Source organism: Panthera uncia (assembly GCF_023721935.1).
Source record: "Panthera uncia isolate 11264 chromosome A1 unlocalized genomic scaffold, Puncia_PCG_1.0 HiC_scaffold_17, whole genome shotgun sequence".
Classification (NCBI taxonomy): Eukaryota; Metazoa; Chordata; class Mammalia; order Carnivora; family Felidae; genus Panthera; species Panthera uncia.
Window position 1 is genome coordinate 57,976,457 of NW_026057577.1, and position 26,069 is coordinate 58,002,525.

The following is a 26,069-nucleotide window of genomic DNA, read 5'->3' on the forward strand; positions in this document are numbered from 1 at the left end:
CCTTGATCTGGTGGGAAATGCCAAGCACCCTACCTGGGTAGCCGGTGAGTAGTTTCCAGTTCCCGTGTCTAATTGCAGCATGCAGAGATGTGTTGAAGGCTAAGTATGCTGGATGAGAAGAATCATCCTTTGCTGGTGCCAGGCTTTTCCCAGGACCTGGGAAGAAACAGTTTGGGAGATTTAGATCACTGTTATTGAAATGTGTCGTTCTAAATCAACATTTAATATCCTTCCTGTAGAACAGTAGCTTTTATCCCGAGTGTAAATGTGTATCCCACCACAGACACGAATCTTCTATTAAATATAAACAGAAAGCTATAGTTACTTTAAACATCAGTCATAAACCACCACGAATATAAGGTAATCCTAAAGAGATTAGAACATGAATTCATCCTTAAAATTGCTGTGTTCTGTGAACGTACATCTGGCCGTGTGCAGAACAGTGTTCTGTAATAGCAGGAGAGGCTGTTTTTCATGTGTGCATTTTTTCTTTTTGCTGCTAAATGATTGAATTAGATAAATACATTTTCTATATATACTTATAGATAGATATATGTAGATAATAGATTATAAAGTGTACATTTTAATGGAGTCTATCTCAAGCTATGAGAGTTCAATCATGCCATGACATACAGCGCTATATTTATTTTTTTAACCACAGTTATGAAAGATAAAAGTGAGCAATGCTCAGTTCACTATTCAGACAGGATAATTATGGGTATAAGAACAAATTGGTATACAAATTATTGGTTATTAACACGGATTACATTATCATCTTGGGGTCTTATACTAATTGATCATCAGGTTTTAGGGGGAGCAATTAACTCCCCCACCTTCTTGAATTTGGAACCAATTGAAAGGTTAGAGGCCAGACAGTTGGAGCTAAGATATTGCCCTTGTTACTGATAAAGTTGATTAGAGAGAACATAGCTTCAGATCTGTGGCCGAGAGGCCTTGCTAATAATTGACTCTTGACTTAGAAAGACTAAATCACTCATCCCTGATCCTGCAGGACACCCACTGGGCTCCCTCAGACCTGAGAGCAGACCAGAGTGCTTACATATATTCTGGGGGCAGGCAAGCCCCCAAATGAGACAGACAGAAGAGTCTGAAATGAGCATGCTCAGTTCCTTCTTTTGGGTAACTCCCTCCTTGGCCTACTTGTGAGGAGTGAAATAGGTGTAGAAGAGAGACCTGAGTTCTGCTGTAAAGACCCTGCTGGATCTGTGGGGGCAGGGTATGCAGGTCCCCACCTCACTCATACCTGAGCATGTTTAAAAGCCTGCAGTTTAGGGCCTAACCATAAAATAGCTAGTCTGTTTCAAGTCCACATTTACCTGTCAACTTTTCAAACCCGGTCACAGCAATCACCTAGGGTGCGTTTCCAAAGGCTGCCAGACTGCCCGCCCAGTGACTCATAGCCTTGTGTGTGCTCTGTCTGTAACAGTGCACTCTCCATCATGGCGGCCGGCCCGTCTGTCCCAACAATCATGTACCGACAGATTGTTAGCACCAAACAGCAAATCTCCTTGACTTTTTTTCTCCGCCTGCTTGTGGATGTTTCGGCTCCAATATAAGCGAATGTTTGCTGTGATCGAGGCGCAGAGGATGTCTATCATAGGAAATATGTTCTTAAAACACAGACTGTGTTAGGACTGTGAGCCCTCATGATTTACTCCTCACAAGTTTGTGTAAAGGCCACATTTTGATACCAAAGGATGTTAAATAAAACAAGTATGCTTTGCTAACATAAACAAAGAGAGGAAATTGAGCTATCTCAGCTATACTCATATTTATATACATTTTTTCTTAAAACAAACAGGAACGTAAAATACCTAAACAATAAACAAGCCTAAGACTAAACGATGAAAGATGCTATTATCGCAACTCTATTTTTTTTCTTATTGAGAAGTTAAACAAAGGGAACATTACAAGAAATAAGAGAACTCACACTCTGTGAGCCAACACCTAGAAGGGACAGATGTTAACATTTTGTTATACTTGCCATTAAAAAAAAAAAAAGGAAACAGACAATGAAAATGAAGTGACAGTTCCCATGTGACGGTCTATCCCCATCCTTAATCTCCGTCCCTTCACCCCCTGCCCCTGAGGCTGCTGCTATCATAGATCAGGGTACAGTGTATCCTGCGGCGATTTAACAGTCTGGTTACACATGCATGTGCCACAGAAAAATCTACAGTCCTATTTTATACTTTAAAAATGTACGCGTATATGTTATGCCATACATACTCTGCAACTTGCTTTTTTCAATCCACTTCAGTATTTTCAGAGCTCTGTGATTATGCTTGTGTATATTATAGTCCTTTTAACTGTTTAGTATTTCACTATACAGAAACTCACATTTTATTTACCCATTTCCCTGTTAGGCATCAGGTTACTTCAATTCTTCTTCTTTTTTTTTTTTTTTTTGTTGTTGTTGTTGTACACTATTCTGCAACGAGCATTGTTGCCCATGTCCCCTGGTGCACATGAGCAAGCATTTCTCTAAGGTGTGTGTCTGGAAGCAAAACTGTCCACTTGCAAGGGGCACACATTTCCAACTTTACAACACATACTAATTGGCCCTTGTGCCAGTGACGTCTCCCCTTCTCCATATCCTATACCTGATACTTTCAGACTTCAAGTTGTTGCCTATCTAAAAATTTTTAGAATCTTCACCTTTCCTTTATCACTCAATCACCAAGAATTATCTTTCTTTTTCTGTGTCAATCCAAGGGTTGTTTAAAAAAAACATTTTAAAGTAACACCCATAGAGAAAAGTGCACTAATGGTGCTGATGAAGACTGGACCCTCTCCTGTGGACACCAGCCCACTCAAGAAACAGGATATTACCAGGATTTCAGAAGCCCATGTCAGCAGCCTCCGGTCACCAGCCTCCTCTTCCAAGGTAACTGCCATCCGTCAGCAGAGACTCTTCCTGCCTGCTTTTCAACTTTGTACAAATGGAAACCATACAGCATGTTCTCTTTTATTTCTGGCTCCAACTGATTTCATAATGTTTGTGAGACTCACCCTTGGTGTTGAGGTTCAGCCTGTTCCCAGCACTTCATTCATTTTGACTGCTGGATGTGATTCTGTTCCATGAAAATTCCACAACATCTTGCATTTAGGCATAGAACCCACCAGGAACTGATTTCTGCACACGAAGTAAGGTGGGACTCAAGATTCATTTTTCAAAGATGGCTATTATCTGACCAAGACTGTTGAAAAGATTGTTCTTTGCTACTCATCTTCAGTGACACCTTTGTCAAACATCTTATTTCCATATGTGGTGAGTCTGTCTCTAGAGCAGCATGGTCCAAATAGAACTTTCTGGAGTGTTTTATGTCTGTTGTCCACTGCAGCAACCACTAGCCGGGTGCTGAGAGTATTGAGCATATGAAATACAGCTAGTGTTGGGACGCCTGGGTGGCTCAGTCGGTTGAGCGTCCGACTTTGGCTCAGGTCATGATCTCACAGCTTGTGAGTTCAAGCCCCGCGTTGGGCTCTGTGCTGACGGCTTGGAACCTGGAGCCTGCTTCAGATTCTGTGTCTCCCTCTCTCTCTGCCCCTACTGCTCTCACACTCTGTCTCTGTCTCTCTCTCAAAGATCAATAAGTGTTAAAAAAGAAAAAAAAAAAAAAAAAAGAAATGCAGCTACTGCAACTAAGGAAATTAATTTAAACTTTAATTGCCTTATGTGACTAATGACTACTGCATTGGACAGGCCAGCTCTAGAGTTTTTATTCTGTCCCACTGGTCTATATGTCTGTCCTTATGCTATTACTACACTATCTTAATTACTGTAGATTTACCATATGTTTTTCTAAGTCCCCAAATTTGTTGTTCTCCCAGATGGATTTCACCATTATTGGCTTTTGCATTTTCTTTTTTTTTAATGTTTATTTATTTTTGAGAGAGAGAGAGAGAGAGAGAGAGAATATGAGTGGGGGAGGGGCAGAAAGACAGGGAGACACAGAATCCGAAGCAGGCTCCAGGCTCGGAGCTGTCACCACAGAGCCCAACGTGGGGCTCAAACCCATGAACTGTGAGATCATGACCTGAGCTGAAGTCGGATGCTTAACTGATTGAACCACCCAGGCACCCGTGTTTATTTTTTTTTAATTTTATTTTAGGGACAGAGAGAGAGAGTGCGCAAGCTAGCAAGGGAGAGGGGCAGATGGGGAGAGAGAATCTTAAGCAGACTCCACGCTCAGTGTGGAGCCAAATGCGGGGCTCGATCCTCGACCCCGGGAACATGGTCTGAGCTGAAATCGAGTCCACAATCAACTGACTGAGCCACCCAGGGGTCCCAGCCTTTTGAATTTCAATATAAATTCTAGGAGTAGCTTGTTAAATTTCACAAACTAGCAACTGGCTACTGGGATATTGATTATGATGGTATTAACTCCAGGGATCAATTGTGGGGTATTGCTGTCTTAAAAAATTGAGACTTACAATTCATGCGTGTGGTGGATCCCCATAATTTCTCTTCATCGTATTCTATGATTTTCTGTGTAGAGGTCTTACATGTCTTTTCTTAGGTTTACTCCCAGTTGGTTAATGTGTTTTAATACCGTTATAAACAATATTTTAAAACAGGAGCTCCTGGGTGGCTCAGTACGTTAAGCATCCGACTTCGGCTCTGGTCATGATCTTGTGTTGGCTCTGTGCTGACAGCTCAGAGCCTGGAGCCTGCCTCGGATTCTATGTCTCCCTCTCTACCTCTCCCTTGCTCTCTCTCTCAAAAATAAATAAATATTTAAAAAAATTTTAAAAATACATATTTCATACTCTGAATTAACACAATTGACACTTTTACATATTGACCTTGTTTTTAGTGACTTTGCTAAATTCATTTATTAATTCTAATTCTTTGTTTATAGTCTTTGGATTTTCTATGCATGCTATAATGTCACCTGCAAATATTGACATTGGTTTCTCCCCATAATAGATCTTTCAGTTTCTTTTTTCTTACCTTATGCCATTGTACAAAATCTCTAGTATAAATTTGAATAAAAGTAGTGATAGTGAGAATTTCTATCTCATTCCTGTTTTCAGGGGAAAAGGTTTTACTATTCTACTGTTAAGTATGATATCAATATAAAAATCTTTGTAGCTATGCTTTATCAGATAAAAGAAGATCCATTCTACTCCCAGTTTACTAAGTTTTTATCATAAATGGGTGTTAAAATTTGCCATATGCTTTTTCAGCATCTGAAAATATCACACAATTATTCATTTGTCTTTTAGCACAATTAATCATACTTATTGATTCCTTTTCTTTCAATGTTTATTCATTTATTTTTGAGAGAGACAGAGAGAGAGAGAGAGAGAGAGAGAAAGCACGCACAAGCAGGGCAAGGGCAGAGAGAGAGGGAGACACAGAATCTGAAGCAGACTTCAGGCTCCCAGCTGTCAGCACAGAGCCTGATGTGCGGCTCGAACTCACGAGCTGTGAGATAATGACCTGAGGCAAAGTCAGACACCCAACCGACTGAGCCACCCAGGCACCCCTCTACTTATTAATTCTTAAATGCCAAATCAACCTTGCATTTACAGAATAAACCTCCTTTAGTCATGATGTTTGTCCTTTTTATTTATTGCTGGATTCACATTTTGTTCAGAGCTTTTGCACCTATGCTTCAATTTCTCTATTAATTTTTTTCTTAAAATATTCTTGTCATCTTTTTGAGTCAAGGTTATATTGGTCCTATAAAAGGAAGTGGAAGTGTTCCCTGAAGAGTTTGTGTCAGATGGTTGTTATTTCCTAAATACTTGGAAGAGTTCATTTGTAAAGGTATCTGGGCCTCGAGTTTTCTTTGTGGGCAGGTTATTTATTAATTTAATTTCTTTAACAGATATAGAACTATTCGGATCTTTTATTTCTCTTTTTCTTAGTTTTGGTAAACCGTATTTTACTGGGAATTTGTCTAGTCACACACATTTTCGTTTCTGTATTACCTTTAATGTCTGTAGCATCTGTAGTAATATCTTTTCATTCCTGATGCTGGCAGTGTGTGCTTTTCACTTTTTTTCCCCATGATAAATTTTGTTAAAGGTTAATTGTATTTATTGGTCTTTTCAACTTTTTTTTTTTAATTTTTTTTTTTAACGTTTATTGATTTTTGAGACAGAGACAGAGCATGAACAGGGGAGGGTCAGAGAGAGGGAGACACAGAATCTGAAACAGGCTCCAGGCTCCAGGCTCTGAGCTGTCAGCACAGAGCCCGACGCAGGGCTCGAACTCACGGACCGTGAGATCATGACCTGAGCCGAAGTTGGCCGCTTAACCGACTGAGACACCCAGGCGCCCCACAAACTTTTTACCTAGTAGTCCCTCTCTGTAGTATATTAGCTTTCTATTTCATAATTTTGCCTCTTCTCTTTATTATTTCCTTCCATTTCCTTTCAGCTCACTTTGCTCTTCTATTCATAGCTTCCTGCGTAATTAATTTTCAGCACTTTTTCATTTTTGATATATACATTTAACACTATAAGTTTTCATCCAAGCACCTATTTATTTATTTATTTAAGAATGGAGTGTACTTTATTTTTTATTTTTTTAATTTAACTTTTTTATTTCTTAAAATTTACATCCAAATTAGTTAGTATATAATGAAGCAATGATTTCAATACATTCCTTAATGCCCCTTACCCATTTAGCCCATCCCCCCTCCCACAACCCCTCCAGCAACCCTTTGTTCTCCATATTTATGAGTCTCTTCTGTTTTGCCCCCTCCCTGTTTTTATATTATTTTTGTTTCCCTTCCCTTATGTTCATCTGTTTTGTCTCTTAAAGTCCTCCTATGAGTGAAGTCATATGATTTTTGTCTTTCTCTGACTGACTAATTTCACTTAGCTTAATACCCTGCAGTTCCATCCACGTAGTTGCAAATGGCAAGATTTCATTCTTTTTGATTGCCGAGTAATACTCCTTGTATATATATATAGATATACATACCACATCTTCTTTATCCATTCATCCATCGATGGACATTTGGGCTCTTTCCATACTTTGACTATTGTTGATAGTGCTGCTATAAACGTGGGAAAGCACCAATTCATTTTTATCTTGCAAATTTTAAATATGCACGTTTGTTATTCAGGTCAAAATATTTTCTATTTTTTGTTGTGATTTCCTTTCTGAGTCATGGATTGTTCAAAAGTGTATCACTTAATGCCCAAACATTTGAGAAGTTCCTATTATCCTTTCGTTATGAATTTTCAGTTTAATTCCATTACATTTACAAAATATATCTATGATTTTTTAGAAATAAACTTCTAACTTTAGAATCATGTTAGATGTACAGTACATAATTTAAATCCTTAGCACTGTGTTTCCACTTGCTTTATGGCCCAGTATGTGGTCAACTGTATAATGTTTCATTCTCACTTGAAAAAAGAAAAAAAACATCTATTCTCAAGTTGTTGGGTGCAGTGATCCATATATATTATAGTTTGTTAATTATGCTGTTCAAATATTTTATATCTGTACTGATTCTATAGTTTGATTGTTCAAATAGTTACTGAGAGAGTGATGTTGAAAATTTCTCACTGTGACTGAAAATTTGCTTTTTTCTCCTCCAAGTTTTGTCATTTTTTGAGACTATATTATTAAGTACCCATTTGTAAGCATTATAATTTTCTGGCTGATTGCTTTTTGTATAATTTTGAAAAGCCTCTCTTCATCTCCAACGACACCTTCTTCCTTTAGTCTACTTTATCTGATGTACACATATCCTAGCATTAGTTGTCATCATTGTTGTTAGTGTTTGCATATTTTATTTCTTTCCATCCATCTCATATGCAATACAAGGAAGTATAAAATGGGGTGATAGGCAGGATAGTGGCTCCCAAAGGTGTCCATGTCCTAACCCCTCTGGAACCTGTGGAAATGTTACCTTACATAACAAAAGAGACTTTGCAGATATGTCTAAGTATAAAGACCTTGAGATGTGGAGGTTATCTCAGATTATCTGAGTGGGCCCAATCTAACTATGAGTTCATAAAAGCAGGGACAATTTCCTGACTTTGGTCAGAGGGAGATGTGGCCACAGCAGAAGAGTCTGAGATACCGTGTTGCTGACTTTGAAGATGGAGGAGGGGCCACGAGCTAAGGAATGTGGGCAGCCATCAGAGGCTGGAAAAGGCAAGGAAATGGATTCTGTATTAGACCCTCTGGAAGGGTACAGCAGTGCTAAAACCTTGACCTTAGCCCTGCTCCCACTCGTGACCTACAAAACTGTCAGACACCTGTGTTCTTTTGAACCACTGAGCTTGTGATAATTTATTACAGCAGCAATAGAAAACCATACACGAGGAAGCTGTGTATTTGTAATCTTACAAAGCAATTAGAAAGATATTACATATGAAATGGTCAAAAAAACAACATCAGGCAGAATATAATTAAGGTCAAACAGTAAATATTATAAAAGATCATGGTAGGAAAAAGATGATACAGGTTAAAGTGCACAGGAAGGATGGATGAAGAAAGTGGGACTTTCGGTAAGACCTGAAAGATATACCTCTTCGTTATCTACCACTCTGCCCTCTTCCTGTGTGAAAAACATATAGGGTAGTGGGGCACCTAGGTGGCTCAGGTGGTTAAGTGTCTGACTCTTGATTTTGGCTCAGGACACGATCTCCTAGTTTATGGGATCAAGCCCCACGTCTGGCTCTGTCAGCCCTGCTGACAGCTGGAGACTGCCTGGGATTCTCTCTCTCTCTGTCTGCCCCTCCCCTGCTCGTGCATGTGCGATCTTTTTCTCTCCCAAAATAAATAAATAAACCTTTTTAAAAAAATGTAGGGTATATGGGGTACCTGGGCGGCTCATTCGGTTAAGTGTCTGACTTTGGCTCAGGTCATGATCTCACAGTTCATGGGTTCGAGCCCCACACTGGGGTCTGTGCTGACAGCTCCGGGCCTGGAGCCTGCTTTGGATTCTGTGTTTCCCTCTCTCTCTGCCCCTCCTCCACTCATGCTCTGTCTCTCTCAAAAATGAATAAACACTAAAAAAATTTTTTTTTTTAATATGGGGAATGGCCTGGATCTGATTTAGTTCTATAACCCCAAAGTCTTACCCCATGGCCAGCCATATCAATGAGAAGCATCACTGAAACAATAGATAACTGAAAACTGGATAAACAGAAGGTGAAGAAGGGATTTTTAGCCTGAAGAATGAGAACAGAAGTCTCGGTGATGGAGGGTCTCTGGAGGACAGGGAGGGAGGTGCTGTTGGAGGCTTCGGTGGGATGGTTGGGTAGACGGGGTGAGACAGCTTCGGGGAGTGTGAAAAGCCAGAACTGTCACTTTTCTTCTCATCAACAGGGGGACACAAGAGGAATTTAAATATTATTTTTAATTAAACTTTTTTTCTAATAGCTTTATTATGATGTAATTCACATATGATACAATGCATTCCTTTAGAGGTAAAATTCAATGTTTTTTAGCATATTCACAGAGTTGTACAAGCAGCCTGATGGAGGAGAAAAGGACATTGGATTTGTTAACCCCTAGGCAGGAACTAGGGGTCCACAGAGAAGCATAAACTTTTATCTTTTCCTTCTGAGGTGAAGGCCACCTCTGACAAAATAAAGGTCTCTGGACAGACAGAGATACTCAGTTATAAGATGGACCAGTCATGGGTACTGATTTTGGACATTAGTGAAAAATTTTAGGGCAACTGAAGGAAATCACTATCTTACATATTACGTAGTAAATTTATAGAGCTCCTAATCTGGGCAACCTCTGGAAATCTGAAGAAGTCCAAGCTTCTAGAATGAGGTCGGGTCAATGGTTTCAGGGGAGAATGTGTTCTCCAGAGCCAGCAGGGGTTCCAGAAGTACCTTGGGAGTTGTCACTAAATGGGATGGCGAGTTAGTGGGCAGGGTTCAGGTTCCCTGTCTTCATTTCATGCAGTGCTGGTTAAACCTTAAGGAAGAACTTGTAGTATTTGCTAAATATATTATACTTCTCTACGTTTTTGTTTGAAAAAGGGGTCTGCAGCTAAACTATAATTGGAAAGACACTAATTAGTGATGGGTGATGGATTCGCCAAATGGGGAAGGGACAGTGAGGTGCCAGGGGATGCTTCTGATTTCCTGGTGTTCATGAAAGGCAACCTTATTCTTTTGACTGGACAATGTATCCTCATGACTCTTTGGAAACCACTGTCTAATACAGTCTCTAATTTTTTTCTATGTAACTTATATGTTTATTGTATGTAAGTTGGAAACACAAAAACATATGAACAAGAAAATTAAAATTAGCTAAATTTACTGGCTGCTGTTAACATTTTGGTGTATAACTCTGATGATTTTTAACTATGCAAGGCTTAAGTAAAATAAATATGTTAGCTGACTTGCAGATAAGAAGAGGAAAGTTGATAGAAAACAAAGTTTTCACGCCTAGAGAAAATCAGGCAGGGTAATAAGGAGCCCCAAGTATTAGCACAGGGCTGAAGGGGGCGGTCTGGGTCTCTTCCTCTCTGGGATGTAGAATGCATTGGATGTGGCTGGAGAATTCGGCTTGGGAAGAGTTAATGCTGTGGCCCTGCAGGAAAGCGCTGCTAGGGATAGTAAGCAGCATGAGGAGAGGGCCATGTGACTGAAGTGAAGTCCCTGCGGTCCCCTCTCCCAGAAGACCACAGTGCACAGCAGTAAAGAGCACGCCCTTTTGGAGCAAGATTGCTTGGGTTTGAATTTCAGCTCCATCATTCACTGGCTGAGTGAGCTTCGGTGTTAGCTGAACTCTCTGGATCTACATTTCCTCATCTGTAAAATGAGGATAATGGCATCTATTTCACAGGACTGTTGTGTGGCTAAATATGATGATACATAGAAAATGTTCATTAGTACTATGTCCAGAATATCGTAAGTACATAATAAATGATTTTGATGCCAGTTGTGCGATCTTGGGCAACTTTCCTGACTCCCCGTGCCTCAATTTACTATATGAAAGTAATATAAGAGCAAGTGAGATAAGGCATATCGAGTGCTTAACAGAGTATCTGGTATATTGTAAGGCTATTATTAACATTGTCAACATTAAAGATAATAACGCTAATATTAAAAGCACTTGCTACTTGCTTATAAACATAAAATGTTGTGTTAAGTGTACCATATATGTTAGCTCATTTAATCCTTGCACTAGCTCTATGAAGTCGGTAATAATCGCTGGTAAAAACTGTTATTGAGTGGTAGCTATTAGTATAACACAGGTTTTTTTCTTATATATCCTCCTTTTCTGAAGACCTTACAAAGAGGAGAAAAGTAGGCAGAACTCATTATTAAAGCAGAAAAAAAAAAAAAAAGAAAAACCAAAACCCAAACCAGACAAACCACTTCTCTGGTCTGGGTCTGGAGAGGACCTGTATTTGCTCCCCAACACACGTTCCAGAGTTTGAACAGGGATGGTGGGAAAGGCGTTAATGGCGAAGCTTTCATTTGCTACTTCAGGGTTTGGTACCTTTTCATTTCTACTGAGCTCTTTCTGTTTTTGATCACGTTTACAATTTGCAAAGACCAGCTTAAAAGTTTATTCTACCTCTGGCCACCCATTTTATTCTTCCTGCTTCTGCTGGGATGTCATCTTCATGCTTTTAAGGCATATGTAGTTTTACTTAGAGCAAAACTTACTCACTTGGCCTAAGTGGGAAAACCTCCCAGCTCTTCCAGATATTTGGTGATCAAGGTATTTTTTAATATGGAGTCCTGTCAGGTATGTTTTTTTAAGGAACGGGCAAATTTGTCAGCTTATTATGTGAGTCAAATGTGCCTCTTAAATAAAACACTAAAGTTTTATTTACACTCAACATTTGACCGGCTGACCAATTTCTTCATGGCTCAGTCCCAGAAAAGTTCAAAGGATCGCCAAATCAAAGTGAAGTTCAAGTCACTAAGGCCTTGCTGTACCAGCTAGTCTGCCAGCTAGCCCCACTGCCCACAGACGGTGTGCCCTCCATGGTGCATTTGGGCTACAGCTGCCTGGGCGCTCTCAGCGAACACGCGGATGAAATCTGTAGTCTGCTCATGGTTTGACACATCCGGGAAACTGCAGGCCCAGGCCCTGGCTGCCTCTCATCTTGCTGTGTGGTAAGGACTGACGTACCCAGATGCGAATGTGTTCATGGTTGTCTTGATTCTTGTTTTTTCAACAGTCATTCTAGACCTCAAAATAGAAGTATTTCTCTAAAAACAGTTCCCAATAAAACATGGGCTAGAACCCCACGCTCTGAGCTGATGTTTGACCCTTTCTGCTTAATTTTCAGGGATGGAAAAAGCCCCCACTAGCCATATGGCTCTGGCAGCTCGCAAGCTGGGATTTACAGAACGGTTAGGGATTTACCAGTGGCATTCCCTATACCTTACTCGCTATTTTGAGAAACCACTCATAATATTCTGAGAAACCACTGTACATTTTCATAGCCTGTAGAATGAATAACCTATTAAGTCACGGAGCCACTCTGAATTTCCATTTCCTTGTATGTAAAATGAGGAGAAAAATAATGCCTACCTCATGGGATAATTGTGAGGACGGAATGAGATCCTTTGGGTGGTGAGTGTTCTTTGCATTGTAAGTATAAAAATCCCAGTCACAGGTCTCTTGAATTTCCACAGCAGTTGCCATAGGGCAGGGTACATGGATAAACTAATTGACCAACTGAAAGAAATCATTTCAATTTAGGCTGAACCTATGGCCTTTGATTGACAGCCATCAAAATCAAGGCGTGGTCAGCTGCCCAGACCTATAACAACTGTGAAATCTGAACCAGGTGCCAATGGAACAACATATTATTAGAAAATTGTGGGGAACAGCGGTGCCTGGGTGGCTCAGGTGGTTAAGCATCTGACTCTTGGCTTCGGCTCAGGCCATGATCTCGTGGTTCGTGAGCTCAAGCCCAGCATTGGGCTCTGTGCTGATGGCCTGGGATCCTGCCTGGGATCCTCTCTCTCCCTGTCACGTTCTCTCTCTCAAAATAGATAAATAAGCTTTAAAAAAAAAAAGAAAATTGTGGGGAAGAGAGGATGGGGGGAAATGGGGAAGTCAAAAGGTACAAAGTCTCAGTTATGTAAGATGAATGAGTCCTACCTAGAGATCTATACAGCACAGTACCCACAGATAATACTATATTATGTCCTTAAACACTTGCTAAGAGGGAAGATCTTATGTTAAGCATTCTTATCACACACACACACACACACACACACACACACAAAGAAAATAATAAGAGGGTGGGAAGAAACTTCTGGAGGTGATGGATATGTTTACAGCATAGAATGTGGCAATGGTTTCATGTAAGTATACTTATCTCAAAAGTCATCAAGTTGTAAATATGAAGCTTTTACATATTTTTAAATATTAAGTTGTAAATGTACAACGTTTTCCATGTCAATCATACCTGAACAAAGTGGTTTTAAAATGAATGAAAAAAGAATACTGTGTGGAAAAATAACAACAACAAGGCAATACCATCGAAATTATGTATGTTAACTCAGAGGTATGGTTAAAATTGGGAAAACGGGGTGAAACAGATCAGGGATTCCCAATTCTGGTTGTGCATTAGGATCACCTGACCCCCACAGTCACCTTAGGACTTAACTATGGTGCCCTGAGCTCAGCAAAGCTCAGCAACTGGCTTCTTGGCAGCCTAGCCTGGCCCAACATCACTGCCTGGCTTTCTGTCACCTTTAATGACCTGAAATCAGCATCTTCAGCAACAGCAGCATCTACTATGCTTGCAATGGTCTTGACACAGCTCTTCCCTCCAGACAAATGCCACACAGCTGCCCATCGTACATAACAGCTAAAAGAGTTGTCCAACCTCCACCTGGGCTCACCACCAGCAATCCTCAGAGGACCCTGGGGGCCCCATGGACCCCAGGGTGAACACCAGTGGGCCAGGGCACTCTGCTGGATGCACCCACATGGGCTCAGGTGCAAAATGAGGGGGTCTGGAGAGCCATATCAGCACTGGGGTCCAGTGGAGCTGGTTTGTGGGCCACATGCCCTTTGCAACTTCAGGGGTACTCCCGTCCCTTAGGGCCCATGAGCTTTGCTAGTGTGTACCCCTGAGAAAGGTAAAACAGAGAGGCCTGACTAGCATTAAAAATTCCCCACCAAACTCATCCTGCCCCTTATTTCTGGACTTAACCTTGATTGCTGCAGGTTTTCTGTTACACCCACACTGCTTTAGAATCCTGTCTCTCCTTGGCGAAATCCTTATTACACGAAACAGGAGTGTTGGGGAAAATATACCAGACATAAAGCTAATCAGAAAAAGGTGAGGAGGAATATTACAGATGTTATTTATTACCTACAAGGGAAAAATCAAAATGCTCATAATTTTTATATAGGCACTCCACATGACATATTTCAAACAGATCTGGGTTTATGATTTTTAGTTTACAAAGTCAGTTTCTCCAACACCTACTCATTCAGTCCATATTTGATATTTTAAAAGTCCTAATGAAAAAAGAGCTTTGATGTGGCTTGCTCAGCCTAGACAGAGTTCAAATGTTAATCATTATTGAATTGTGCATAATAAGTATTCAGAGAATGTGTGTGCCTGTGTCACAGGGAACTCCAACACTTGGTTAATGTCTGACATTAACCAGGGGTGTGTCAATTGAGCACTGAAAATCCAAAAAACAGAAATCAACCATTCAGTGAATCCTCAACTCATGACTGTCCTAGAAAGTTTAGCAATTTACATCTGAAATGGGCTGTCCAGAGATCCTCTCATACTTTGGTTCAAACTGAATCTTGAATAAATGTACTATTTTATATTGCTCATTCATCTGCTTATTAAACAAATCCTCATTTTGTTGATCACTCTACATGCTTGAGTCTAAATCTTCAGAATGAGTAAACCAGGGCCCAGCAGATAATAATAATTGCATTAAAACACCATAAATTCTAAACCAGTGGAACAATCATTTGTTGGCTGAGTGAATAAAATGTGCGACATGTGACGTGCTAGATGATTCCACAGGAGAAGCTAACTGCCTGGGAGGATCCAGGAAAGTGGTGCTCACTGAGCTGGGCTCTAAAGGACAGGATGAAGGTGGCAGATAAAGAAAGTGTGACAAAAATGATCCAAGGAGGGGAAGTGTCTGTCTTCTTGAAATTTTCTTCTCTCTGTGATGTCTTGCTCCTTTTCAGCCTCTAAAGGAGGAAATGCATGCAAAGTACTTAATCACAGTGCCTGGCACAGAGAAAATGCTCCATCAGGGGTGGTTATTATTTCTACTTGAGGTTTTTTTGTTTGTTTTTTCTTCTTAATGTTTATTTTTGAGAGAAAGAGAGACAGAGTGGGAGGGGGAGAGGGGCAGAGAGAAGAGAGACACACACAATGCGAAGCAGGCTCCAGGCTTTGAGCTGTCAGCACAGAGCCCGACGTGGGGCTTGAACTCACGAACTGTGAGATCATGACCTGAGCTGAGGTCGGATGTTCAACCAACTGAGCCACCCAGGTGCCCCAGCTTGGGATTGTTTTTTAGCCTCCTTTGCTTTTTCTTCTTTCTCTGTTCGTCTCTTAAATGTTTTCATTCCCCAGATTCAGTGCTCAACATTCCTCTGGGTATTCTAGGCCCCCAAATCTTATCTCCTACCCAGATCACTCTCTGTTGTGTCCAACTGCCAGTGCCTCTAACCCAGGCTTAGATGCCAGGCACCACGTGGCCAGAGCCAGACCTTCTGGCATCATACACACATTGTACCTCAGCCACGTTCCAATTCTGCATTTGTAGATAGGGAATTGGACATCCATCTTCCAATTCTAGCCTAAAACATCAAAACAGGTTCAACCGCTTCAGCTTGTCCCTCCTCTCTCCTCCAGGGACAATAGCACATGTACTGTCTCTGGCTCCACCTCCTTTCCACTGCCCCCATGAGCCACTTGACCTTTTTTCAGCCTGTGCCCAGGGTGAGGAATAGAGGTGGCAGGCAGAGAAATCCTGTATGTCTCCCCATAAGAAGCTTCTACAGGAAGCTCCTCTCTGATGTAGCCTACACACGGCCAAGTCCGGGACTCCCAAGCTGGGTGCCCTGTCTCCACATCTACCTTTTGTAGTTACCATGGCAGAAACATTTGCACTGAGAAGAGAAAGGGGTAGAGTGTGGAACCCTGGAGAGAACCAACATTTGAAAGGCAATACAGGAGGAAATGAGCCTCCAAAAGACTGAGGAGGAGGAGTTAGACGGGAAGAATGCCTCTGAAGCTAGGGGAAATATTCCACGGAGGACATGGTTACTGCCAGAGAGAAGGAAAGTCTGAGAAGGCAGGGAAGAAGAACGGTGGATTTTGTAAATAGGATGTCAGTGATGACTGTGGAGACAGCAATTTCACTGGGCTTGTAACGTACAATACCCCAAATAAACATGCACAAGGGATCCAGTAAGCTTGTAATAACAAAGATAAGACAGATAGAAGAGTGTGTCCTTTCTCTAATCATCCTCCAATTAAAGTCATAACAGACGATCATTTCCAGTTCTGACATCATCATGTGCCAACCGCCGTCTCTGTTCTGACCCTGCCCCACAACAAGCTAACTCAACGCAGAACTATGGGTTTCCAGTGGATTCACATTTTTAGTTTGTTTCTCTCTAAATACAAGCTTTTAAAGTAATTGGTAGAGTCCGTCAGCAAATAGCTATAAATAGGCACTGTGTATATATAAAAAAGGCAAAACTAACCAGAAATATTCATCTTTAGCCTGTGATTAAGATGATGAGCATGAACCAGGCTGGGGATGAAAGAAGACTCCCCCGCCCCCCAACATGGCATTTAGTGAAATCCCAACCACAAAGTCTCATGGTCCAAAACGCCTTGCTGAAGGCCTCACTTTTCCTGTGTTGTACAGTTCAGATTCCAGTGCGTGTGAAGGACGTGTCTAGGCTCTGAGCACGTTTTTGGATAAGGATGAGAAAAAAAGGTAAATTGATACTTAATCTGGAAAGGGGGCCGTGGCATGAGCCCGCGATGGCTGTCAGGTGGGCCTGGCCTCCCCGGGCAGGTTGGTGATGCCGTCCTTCCTGACCCCAGGCCTCACGCTGTGAGCAGTGCCAACAACTGCAGTGCGGAAAGCTAAAGCTGGCTGGCACTCTTCCAAGGACAGAACTGCTATCCCACAGCCCAAACCCCGGCCCATTACACGAACCCTGTAATCACTGAAATGAGGACCACTAGGTGCTGCTTGCCAAAGGTAAAAAAGCGAAAATCTGAGACGACGCTCTCTAGCTACCCTCGTTCTTGGAAGCAGCCTGCTCGAAACTAAGGATGTTTTAAATTTGGGGACTACCAGGGTCTCACACGAACCAGGATCCAGAACACGCCCTCTGTTTCCAAGGAAAACTGGAAGCGCACGTGAGGAGGTAGGCAATGATGGTGTCTTTGCTCTGCAACTGACTGAGAGAGAATGAAGTGTTAGGGACCTACCACCAACTTCTTCAGACCCACTTGAGAAGATCCGCTTCCAGAGAGCAACCCCCTTCGACGCTCATGCATTTGTAGATGCTGATTTGTATCTGGCAGTTTGATTAGGGAGTCCAACAGACAGACTTCCAGAGATTCCCGAAGCCCCAGGGTTCTGCCTAAAAACCCGGTGTTAGCAGTCACATCCATGATCCCGGAGTTCTTCCTGAAGAGTGCTGGCTGTCAGGCCCCCCCCCCCCCCCTTTGGGAAGTGACTCACAGAAGGGGCAGAATCTGACCCTGAGCTGGCCATTCCAATCTGGAGAGACACTCTCTCCCGACCAGCCATTTGCTCTTTATGTGAGGCCCAAAGCAGGTAGGAGGGACTTGACACTCAATATGGCTACCCTTTCCCTTTCCCCCATTCACTGTGAGCCCGCTCACATTAAGGGATGATGTGCAGAGCTAAATCCCACTTCTGGGACTTGCATCTGGAAAACCAATTAAGATACAGAGAAAAAGAAGACAGAACTGAATTTTCCATCTGACTCAAAGATGTTGAGAAGCAGGTAGATTTGGAAATGGGATGGAGGGGCCCACTATCATGGCGGGGGGCTCATTTTACTGCAGGATTGTACTCTAGGCAAACAAAACCCCACAGAGCTACAGTAAATTCTGAAAACATGGTTTTTTGCTCTGATGCTCTCTCCTGGCTCTAGTATGGTTTGTCACATGAAGAATCTTGATAACATGGAAATTTTTTAAAAGATACCAAGGGTATCACCCCTCCCTCTTGCAACCTCTTTTTGTGTGTGGGGAGGGGACGGGAGGGGATGGGAGGGGGAAGGAGCACTGTAAATTGGAAAGCGGGAGTATTTGTAACTAAACACTCCATGACAAACCCAGAGCTGGGCAGAAGAAGCAAAACAGGAAGCTGGTCACAGAGGGCTAGACAGTCACTGGCAATCTCTACTCCCCACCCAACACTTTGCCCAAAGGTCTGTCTTCGGGGCTCGAATTCTCAGCCAAACTATTCCTCCTGAACTGACTAAAGCTTTGCATTTACGAAGGTATCACGTATTAAAACAACAAGAATGTTTTGAACATCTGCTGTGTTGAAGGAGCTGTGCAAGGTGTCACAGAAATGATAGAAAAGCATTCATTAATTAGGGTTTTTTCTGAGGATGTGCCGGGCACAATCTTAGATATTGAATATCTTAAGAAGTTTATAAATTAATTGGAAGGATAGATGTCAGTAAAAGGCAATCAATGACAAATGCCAAAGGACTGGTATATAATTTACATAATTTAAGCATTAACTGAGCACCTAGTATTTGCAAGCCATTGTGCAAAGGGCTTTGCAGAGCGTTACAGAATGCCAGAGACAGAAAGCTTTTTTATGGCTGGTGGAGAAAGGGAAAGCTTCCTGGGAAAGGGTAGACTTGGGAACGAGGACTGGCACTGAAGGACTGGTAGGATTTGGGGAGGTGGACAGAGAGGAAGAGGTGGTCCCAGGCAGAGGGGAAGAACTTGGGGCAGGACACCCCCAAATCCGTGCCGTGTCTGGAGCACAGTCACAGATCCTGGCTGACTGGAGGGGGACACATTAAGAATAGTTCGGGAAGGCTGGGTTGAGCCGGTTTCCCCAAAGTACAGAAGTTCAAACTTTCTTCAGCAGATAATTGGCAACCAATCATATCTTTTTGAGCAGAAACAAAAAGGCACATTTTCGAAAGCTTCATCGCCATGCTCACTGTGATGCGATTATTACGTTTCTCAGATGATTCGATACTGGGAAAACATCCCAGCTAGGAATAACTGTTGCTGGGAGAGGACAGGCCACACTGGAAATCAGCATGCTGTATCGGGACAGCAGGGAACCAATCAGAGAGCTTCCCTGGGCAGGCACAGAAACTGCCCAGGCCTGGGAGGTAGACGGCAAGCCTGGGCGGCCAACAGAGCAGGACTGTTAGGTCTGGAATGGCGCCGCCAAAACAAGAAACTGAGGGCGATGCTTCTGGAGGGGGGTGGTGGTGAATTCGGTTCAGACACGCCGTGTGACATGCGCGACCCAACATGTAGGATGAGAAGTGGCACTGGATTTGCCACGGTGTGTTCTCACCTTGCTCTTCGCAGCGCAGCTGGAATGAACCCTAACTTCTGGAGCTCGGCCTCCAGGGCCTGCCTCACCTGCTGCATCCCCTCCTGCACATCACAGTCCCACCTTGCAGGCACCTTGTGCCAAAGGAACCTGAACAACGTGACAGCGGACTCCCAGACGGGCCTGTGCCCTGAGAGGTCTCCTGGGCACAGCCCGCCATGCAAACAAGCATCCCGGACTTGGCAGCTCACTAAAAATGGCAGGGCCGCGAGGTGGAAGAAGCTGTGGTTCCCCCAAACACTGCTTGGACAAGAGCTGTCTGTGGCTCTACGTGAATGAGAAACGCCCATGTGATTTGGTTCGGTACACGGTTTCGGTTTGCTCCAGCAGTTGGCATCATCTTAACGAATCCATCCCTCCTCCAGCCTCCCTCCCTATGTTCCGGACATGCCATTCTTTGGACACACTGAGCTCCGTTGGTCTGTATGGTCCTTCCCTGCAAAGACGTCTTTGCATTTGCTCCTCCCTCTACGGGGGGGCGCTTTCTACGGCTTGTTGCCTGGCTAACTTCTTCTTCGAGTTTCAGATCAAATACTACTTCCTTAGAGCAGCCTTTTATCCTCTCCCAAAAGAAATTAGGTCAACCCCTGTTAATCCTTCATAACCCATATTACCATTTTCTTTCTTTCTTTACTATGTCTCTCTAGAGAAGTATAAGATGCCCAAAAGGCAGGGATCACAGCTGTTTGGTTCGCCGCTGTATGGCATGCCCAGCACCTTGCACTGTGCAGGTCTCTGATAAATGGGGCTGCCTGAGTGAATGCCTGGAGCTCCAAGGTTCTGATTAGACCTGAGCGTGGTCTGAACAGGGACAGACAGAGGCCTAGCTTCAACTGTGGGAGTTGGGTACAGCATCGACATCTCACCAGACAGGGTCACTGCAGAAGAACATGGTTTGGGGAAATGACACAAGAATAATTAAGGAGACAGTTGTGGTAGGATGAAGAATATTGGAGCTTGTGGGGAGGCCTCGGACAGCATGTCACCCAAGCTCCCGTTCGTGTAGATGAGGAAACAGAACTCAAGTTCCCTGACCCAGCTAGTTGGTGTCCGAGGTATCCAGTGTCCTATCAGGCCATGCTAAAGAAGTCTGGACTCTTCTGACTGCATTGACAACTGTGAGGGAATATCATTCTAAACTATATTTAATTTAGGAAAAACCTGTGGTCCTACTGCTGGATCCAAGAGGCGTCTCATGATGGATTTAAATGAACCTGTGTGTCCTTAGATGTTAACTCCAGGGTGTTTTCTCCTGAGTGGTCAAAGAGGAGGGGTGGGGGGAGCTGTTTGCAAGCAGGAGGATGGGACATCCAGGTCCTATTTAGCTGTGTTTGTTCTTCTAAAACACTTATCTGGATGAGACCAAGAGCCTTCCTCTGTTAAGGAGCAGAGTCCGGGGACCTGGAAAGAAGCATTTTCCCTTCCCCTGTGTGATGTGACTCCTCTACTCTCACAGAGAGCATTTGTACTCACACATCGGAGCTGGAGGCCCAGTTCCAAAACTGACAATTTACCACAATATATTTCCCTCTGCACTGGGGACACTTCTTGTATTAATATGATTAAATTAGCCTGTCAGTCCTCTGGTATCCTTTGAACACTTGAGAGAAAGCCAACAGCTTACTGGGGCTTTTTCCAAAAGACATATTTGCTACTAAAAAGTGATTTCCACACACATCCTTGCCTCCCTTGATCAGGAGATAATTACTAGGCTGTTAAAGCTGTTGGAGCTGGGGGCTGGCATAGCAAAGTATGTGCTGCTGTAAGAGTGCCAGAAGGAGCCCAGAAAGCCGCTGGATTCGCATTCCCCCCGACCCCCTCCACTCTTGCAAGCTTCCCAGAGGTCAGAGCATCCAAGTTCCCACAGACACAGTGCCGGTCTCCTTGGCTGGAGGGCCTGGGTCAGACATCTGCTCCCCTGCTGATGGCCGCTTTCCTACTTCATCCAGCCCAAATCCCTTCCAGAGGTTCAAATGATGTGAGTTCTATGGAGACTGGAATTCTTCCGCCATGGAATAGAGGAATTTATTCATTATTTCAACAAATATGTGTCTGCTCTGTACCTGGTGCCATACCAGGAACTGATTTCATTCCATTCAATGACTGCTCACTGAGTACCTACTAAGTACCGGAAACTGCTGCGGGGCCACTCCGTGCAGGAAAGGAGCACTGGGTCTAGTATGGGCCTCTTCATTGATTCAGTGCCCTGACTCTCCCACCTGAGGGCAATGGGCAGAACCAGAAAGGGTGCCTGGCACTCCTGGTGAGTCAAGAGTATAAGCAGAGTGCCTGAAAGACTCTAAGACTCGTTAGCCATTAACGTTTGGTGAATAAAAAAGAAATGCCCTTTTTTTTTTAAGTTTGTTTATTTTGAGAGAGAGTGACAGAGAGAGAGAGAGAGAGAGAGAGAGAGAGAGAGAATTCAAGTGGGGGAGAGGCAGAGAGAGAGAGAGGAAGAGAGACACAATCCCAAGCAGGCTCCAGACTGTTAGCACAGAGCCTGACATGGGGCTCGAACCCACGAACTGTGAGATCATGACCTGAGCTGAAGTCAGACGCTGAACCGACTAAGCTACCAAGGTGCCCCGAGAAACACCCTTTAGTCTCACGAAGCTCACCCAAGATATAAGAAGAGTTAGAATCTTGCAAAAAGAAACAGAAATACCAGGGGAGAGATTATCTCTCAGGATTAGTAAATGCTCAAGTAGATGTGACCAAAATGTGGAATGAAAAGCAAAAGAGTGTTTCACTCCAACTCTGGGAGAATTTTTTAAATCAAAGCTAGTTCATTCCTCCTTTCTTCCCTTGCCAGCCCCTCCATGCCCACCTACCGTTGAGGGTAGAGGACTTGGTCATTGCAGTCACACAGTTTCTTGTGAGGAAGAAAGCAGAGGGTACATTCGAGGACAGGGAGGTTGGCAAGTGCCTAACTCTCACGTGGCTCACAAGAGATGGAAACCACGGAGCCACCCTAACTGCTGAGAGGAAAGGGTGAGAGCATGGAGGGTCAGGGAAATCTCTTGACATGGCAGGTAATTAATACACTAAAACCAACAACCAAAGCAGAAATGGAAGCTATAATTACCCAAATGCTTTTAAAGAGTGGATCCTAGAGAAGAGGCAAAGATGGGTGGTTTCTGCTTGCACCCATGCTGATGGCTGGGTGAGGACAGGTCCCTCAGATGGCAGATTCGGTGGGGTGACTAGAGCTGCCTGTCCGCACCTCCCCAACTCCCGGGTCCATCCCCAGTCTCTCTCTGAGCTGGGAAGACCCGCCAAGTGTCCCACGTGTCCTCAGAGCTCTAGGTCAAATCTCCCATAAAATCAAGGCCCCTTGAGGGTGGAGACTGTATCTTCAAGTTCCTTTTAAATTACTTAGTACTTAGAGCCCCACACATATTGGTTGAGTGACTTGATTTTTCTCTGCAACATTCCAGCACCTGCCGACCAGAGACCACTGGAAAACGATACACAGACAAACCAAGTAGGAAAGAGAGAGAATGACAGTGTGTGCAGGTAAATATATAGGGTCAACATGCCTGTGTCCTCTCATCAGGAAAGCGGCCAGGTGAGCTGGAAAGTCCATTTGAAGCACATTATAAAGTTTTGGCTATCACCAGCAGTACCGCCAGGCTCTGGGGGCTCGGGTCCGCGTTCACCCCTACACATGAAGCCTCTGGGACCTCTACGCAGCGCCCACAAGGAGCCCTTCAAGAGAACACCTCTTTGCTGCTGGGCAAAGGGCAGCTCTGGATAGGTGTGAAGAGCCTGGACTCTGGAATCCCAGCTCGCCACTTCCAAGCTGTGTAGCCTTGGGCAAATGACTTTTCTAAAGCTCACTTTACTTCTCTGTAAAATAGGAATAATGCTGCCACCGACCTTCTTGGGGTTTCTGCGAGGACTAAACGGCCCAATGCAAAGTGCCACGCCAGAGCCTGGCACAAATAGAGGGAAAATATGGTAGCCATTACGGTTACCATTATTATTTTTATCGTAAAATCTACTCTGAAGTTATCCTCCTCACTACGACCCTACTGTGTAACTTAGGGAGTTAGAAGAGACGACAACAAAAAAGCTAACCTAACCGGTGCTCGGAGGGAGCAGAAAGCAGTAACAGAGTCACAGTGCCCCCGACATACACAGCAATTCTGCATCCAAAGGATGTCAGGAGGATGTTAATAGGCGAGACGTTTACAGATCAACTTCTGCATACAACAAACTGAATCAGGCACCACCAGGGAAATAATAATATCTTACTAACAGCTAACATCTGTTGAGATGCCCGCCCCCCCCTTCAGAAGCTTACAGGAAACAAAGCGTGGTTTCCGGGTTGGCCCCCCTCCTCTGCATTCATTATACTATTGACGCCTCCAACATCTTCTATGCATGTAACTGGATTTTTCAAAATTTGTCTGTAGGTGCTTGTGGCCATATCACAGAAAGCTGCCAGGCAGCCACTCCTCCTCATGCTGTTCTCTGCAGATGGCTGCCAGCATAGCCCTCTACCCTTATGCCATTGCATTCCAGCCTCTTAGATTTGCCTCATTATTCTTGACTGTCAGCTTCTCCTGGATCCTGACTTAATCATGTGCCGTATTCACTAACGCCCAGAGCTCTTGTGGCATCTGGAATGTGATAAGTATGGCTTCGGTAGCTTCCTCCAAGTCAGACCACTAGAAAATGGGCCATGGATCGGAAGCTAGACAAGATGTTAACTCAAAGGGGTAGGCATCCCTGACAACTCTTAAGGCTTAAATCGTTCCATGTAAGACTTCACCAGCTGGCCCACTCTTGCCATGCTGGCTCCCCCGCTCCCTGTCACTACCAATCAGCTATTCTTCCTCGAGTCTCTTGTAACTGTGCACAGGCAGAAAGCAGGGCCATGAAGATGGGCAGTGGTTGAGGACAATAAAGTGAGCACAGAGCATTCCTGGTGGGGTGTGGTGGGGGGTGGGGGTGCGGTGGGGAACAAGAGGGTGGTGGAAATGAGGCCAGAGAAAATCTACTCTGGAAAGCATTAAGCTAATGGACTTCAGAGCATCTAATCTGTGGGGGGAGATAAAATAGAAATATTGGAGAGATTAAATAATTCAGTGCTGAGCATGCTGTCCACACTGTGTTCCTAAGCAGCTGGTGGTGCCTAGATTCTTTCAGATAACACATCTTCATCAGTTGGCTTCCAAGTAGAGTCAGCCCCATGAAAGTGTCCTTCCATAAAACTAACCCATGCCAGCTCCCTGGGGTCCAGACTCAGTGAAAATGGTACGTTTCTCTTCTATAACTTATCATCAAGGAGGCAGTGACTTCTCATTGGGGATAAGCAAGTGTTTCAAACCAGAAGAAGCCTAAGCCCAGAGTTTGTGAAGTGTAGACCGTTCTAGGACTTTCAGCTGACCCCCACCCTTCTGGTTCTAGAAGGAGGAGGAGTCCTTTAAATATATTTGAGGAATGTGAAAGTGCTAAAGGGGTGAGGATGCCAATAATTTGGACCCTCTTCCCGAAGGTCAAGGTGACCTTGAGTGAGGCAAAGAGACATAACAAAGTGAATCGAAGAACTGAAGGGATGAGAACAAAATAACTTTCTTTCCCACATACTTAAAAAAACAACAACAACAACAAACCTTAATTATTATTCAGCCTTAAAAAAGAATGAAATCTTGCCATTTACAATGACATAAGTGGAGCTGGAGAATATAATGCTAAGTGAAATAAGTCAGAGAAAGACAAATACCCTATGATTTCACTCATATGTGGACTTTAAGAAACAAAACAAATGAGCAAAGGGGAAAAAAGAGAGAGAGAGAAACCAAGAAACAGCCCCTTAATTATAGAAAACACAATGAGGGTTACCAGAGGGGAGGTGGGAGGGAGGATGGGCTAAAGATGTGATGGGGATTATGGAGGGCACTTGTCGTGATGAGCACCAGGTGTTGTACAAATGCGTTGAGTCACTGTATTGCACTCCTGAAACTAATATTACACTATATGTAAACTAACTGGAATTAAAATTAAAACTTAAAAAAAAAACACCTTAATTATAAAACATTCCAAGCACACACCAAAAAGTAGACTGAATAGCATAATATAATAGCATAATACCAAGGTACCCAACACCAACTCCAACCATTATCCACTTATGGCCAATCTTCTATCTTTCCCTGCCTTTCCCTCCTCCTCACATTGTTTCAAAGCAAATCCCAGCCATCATAACATTTCACCTGTAAATATTTTAGTATATATATCTCTAAAAGATAAGGATTCTTTAAAAAAAACATAATCACAATACTAGTATCACATTAATAATGATTTAATGAGCAAAGATGAGCAATGTTCCCTAGAATATTAACAATAATTCCCTAATGGCTTCACATATCCAGGGCTATGGTCTGAATGTTTATATCCCCTCCAAATTCATATGTCTAAATCCTAACCCCTAAAGAAAGGGGTGGCACACTTAAGTCATGAGAGTGGAGTCCTCATGGATGGGTTAG

At 43.3% G+C, this 26,069-nt stretch overlaps 1 long non-coding RNA gene across 1 annotated transcript in view; it reads right to left on the bottom strand.

Moving 5' to 3' along the window:
- The window catches only part of LOC125934945 (uncharacterized), a 29,712-nt gene extending 3,854 nt beyond the window's left edge, over window positions 1-25,858 (bottom strand). The window contains exon 1 of the long non-coding RNA XR_007461581.1: window positions 34-25,858. This is a non-coding gene — a long non-coding RNA (uncharacterized LOC125934945). The remainder of the gene's footprint in view (window positions 1-33) is intronic.
- Window positions 25,859-26,069: the final 211 nt, after the last annotated feature.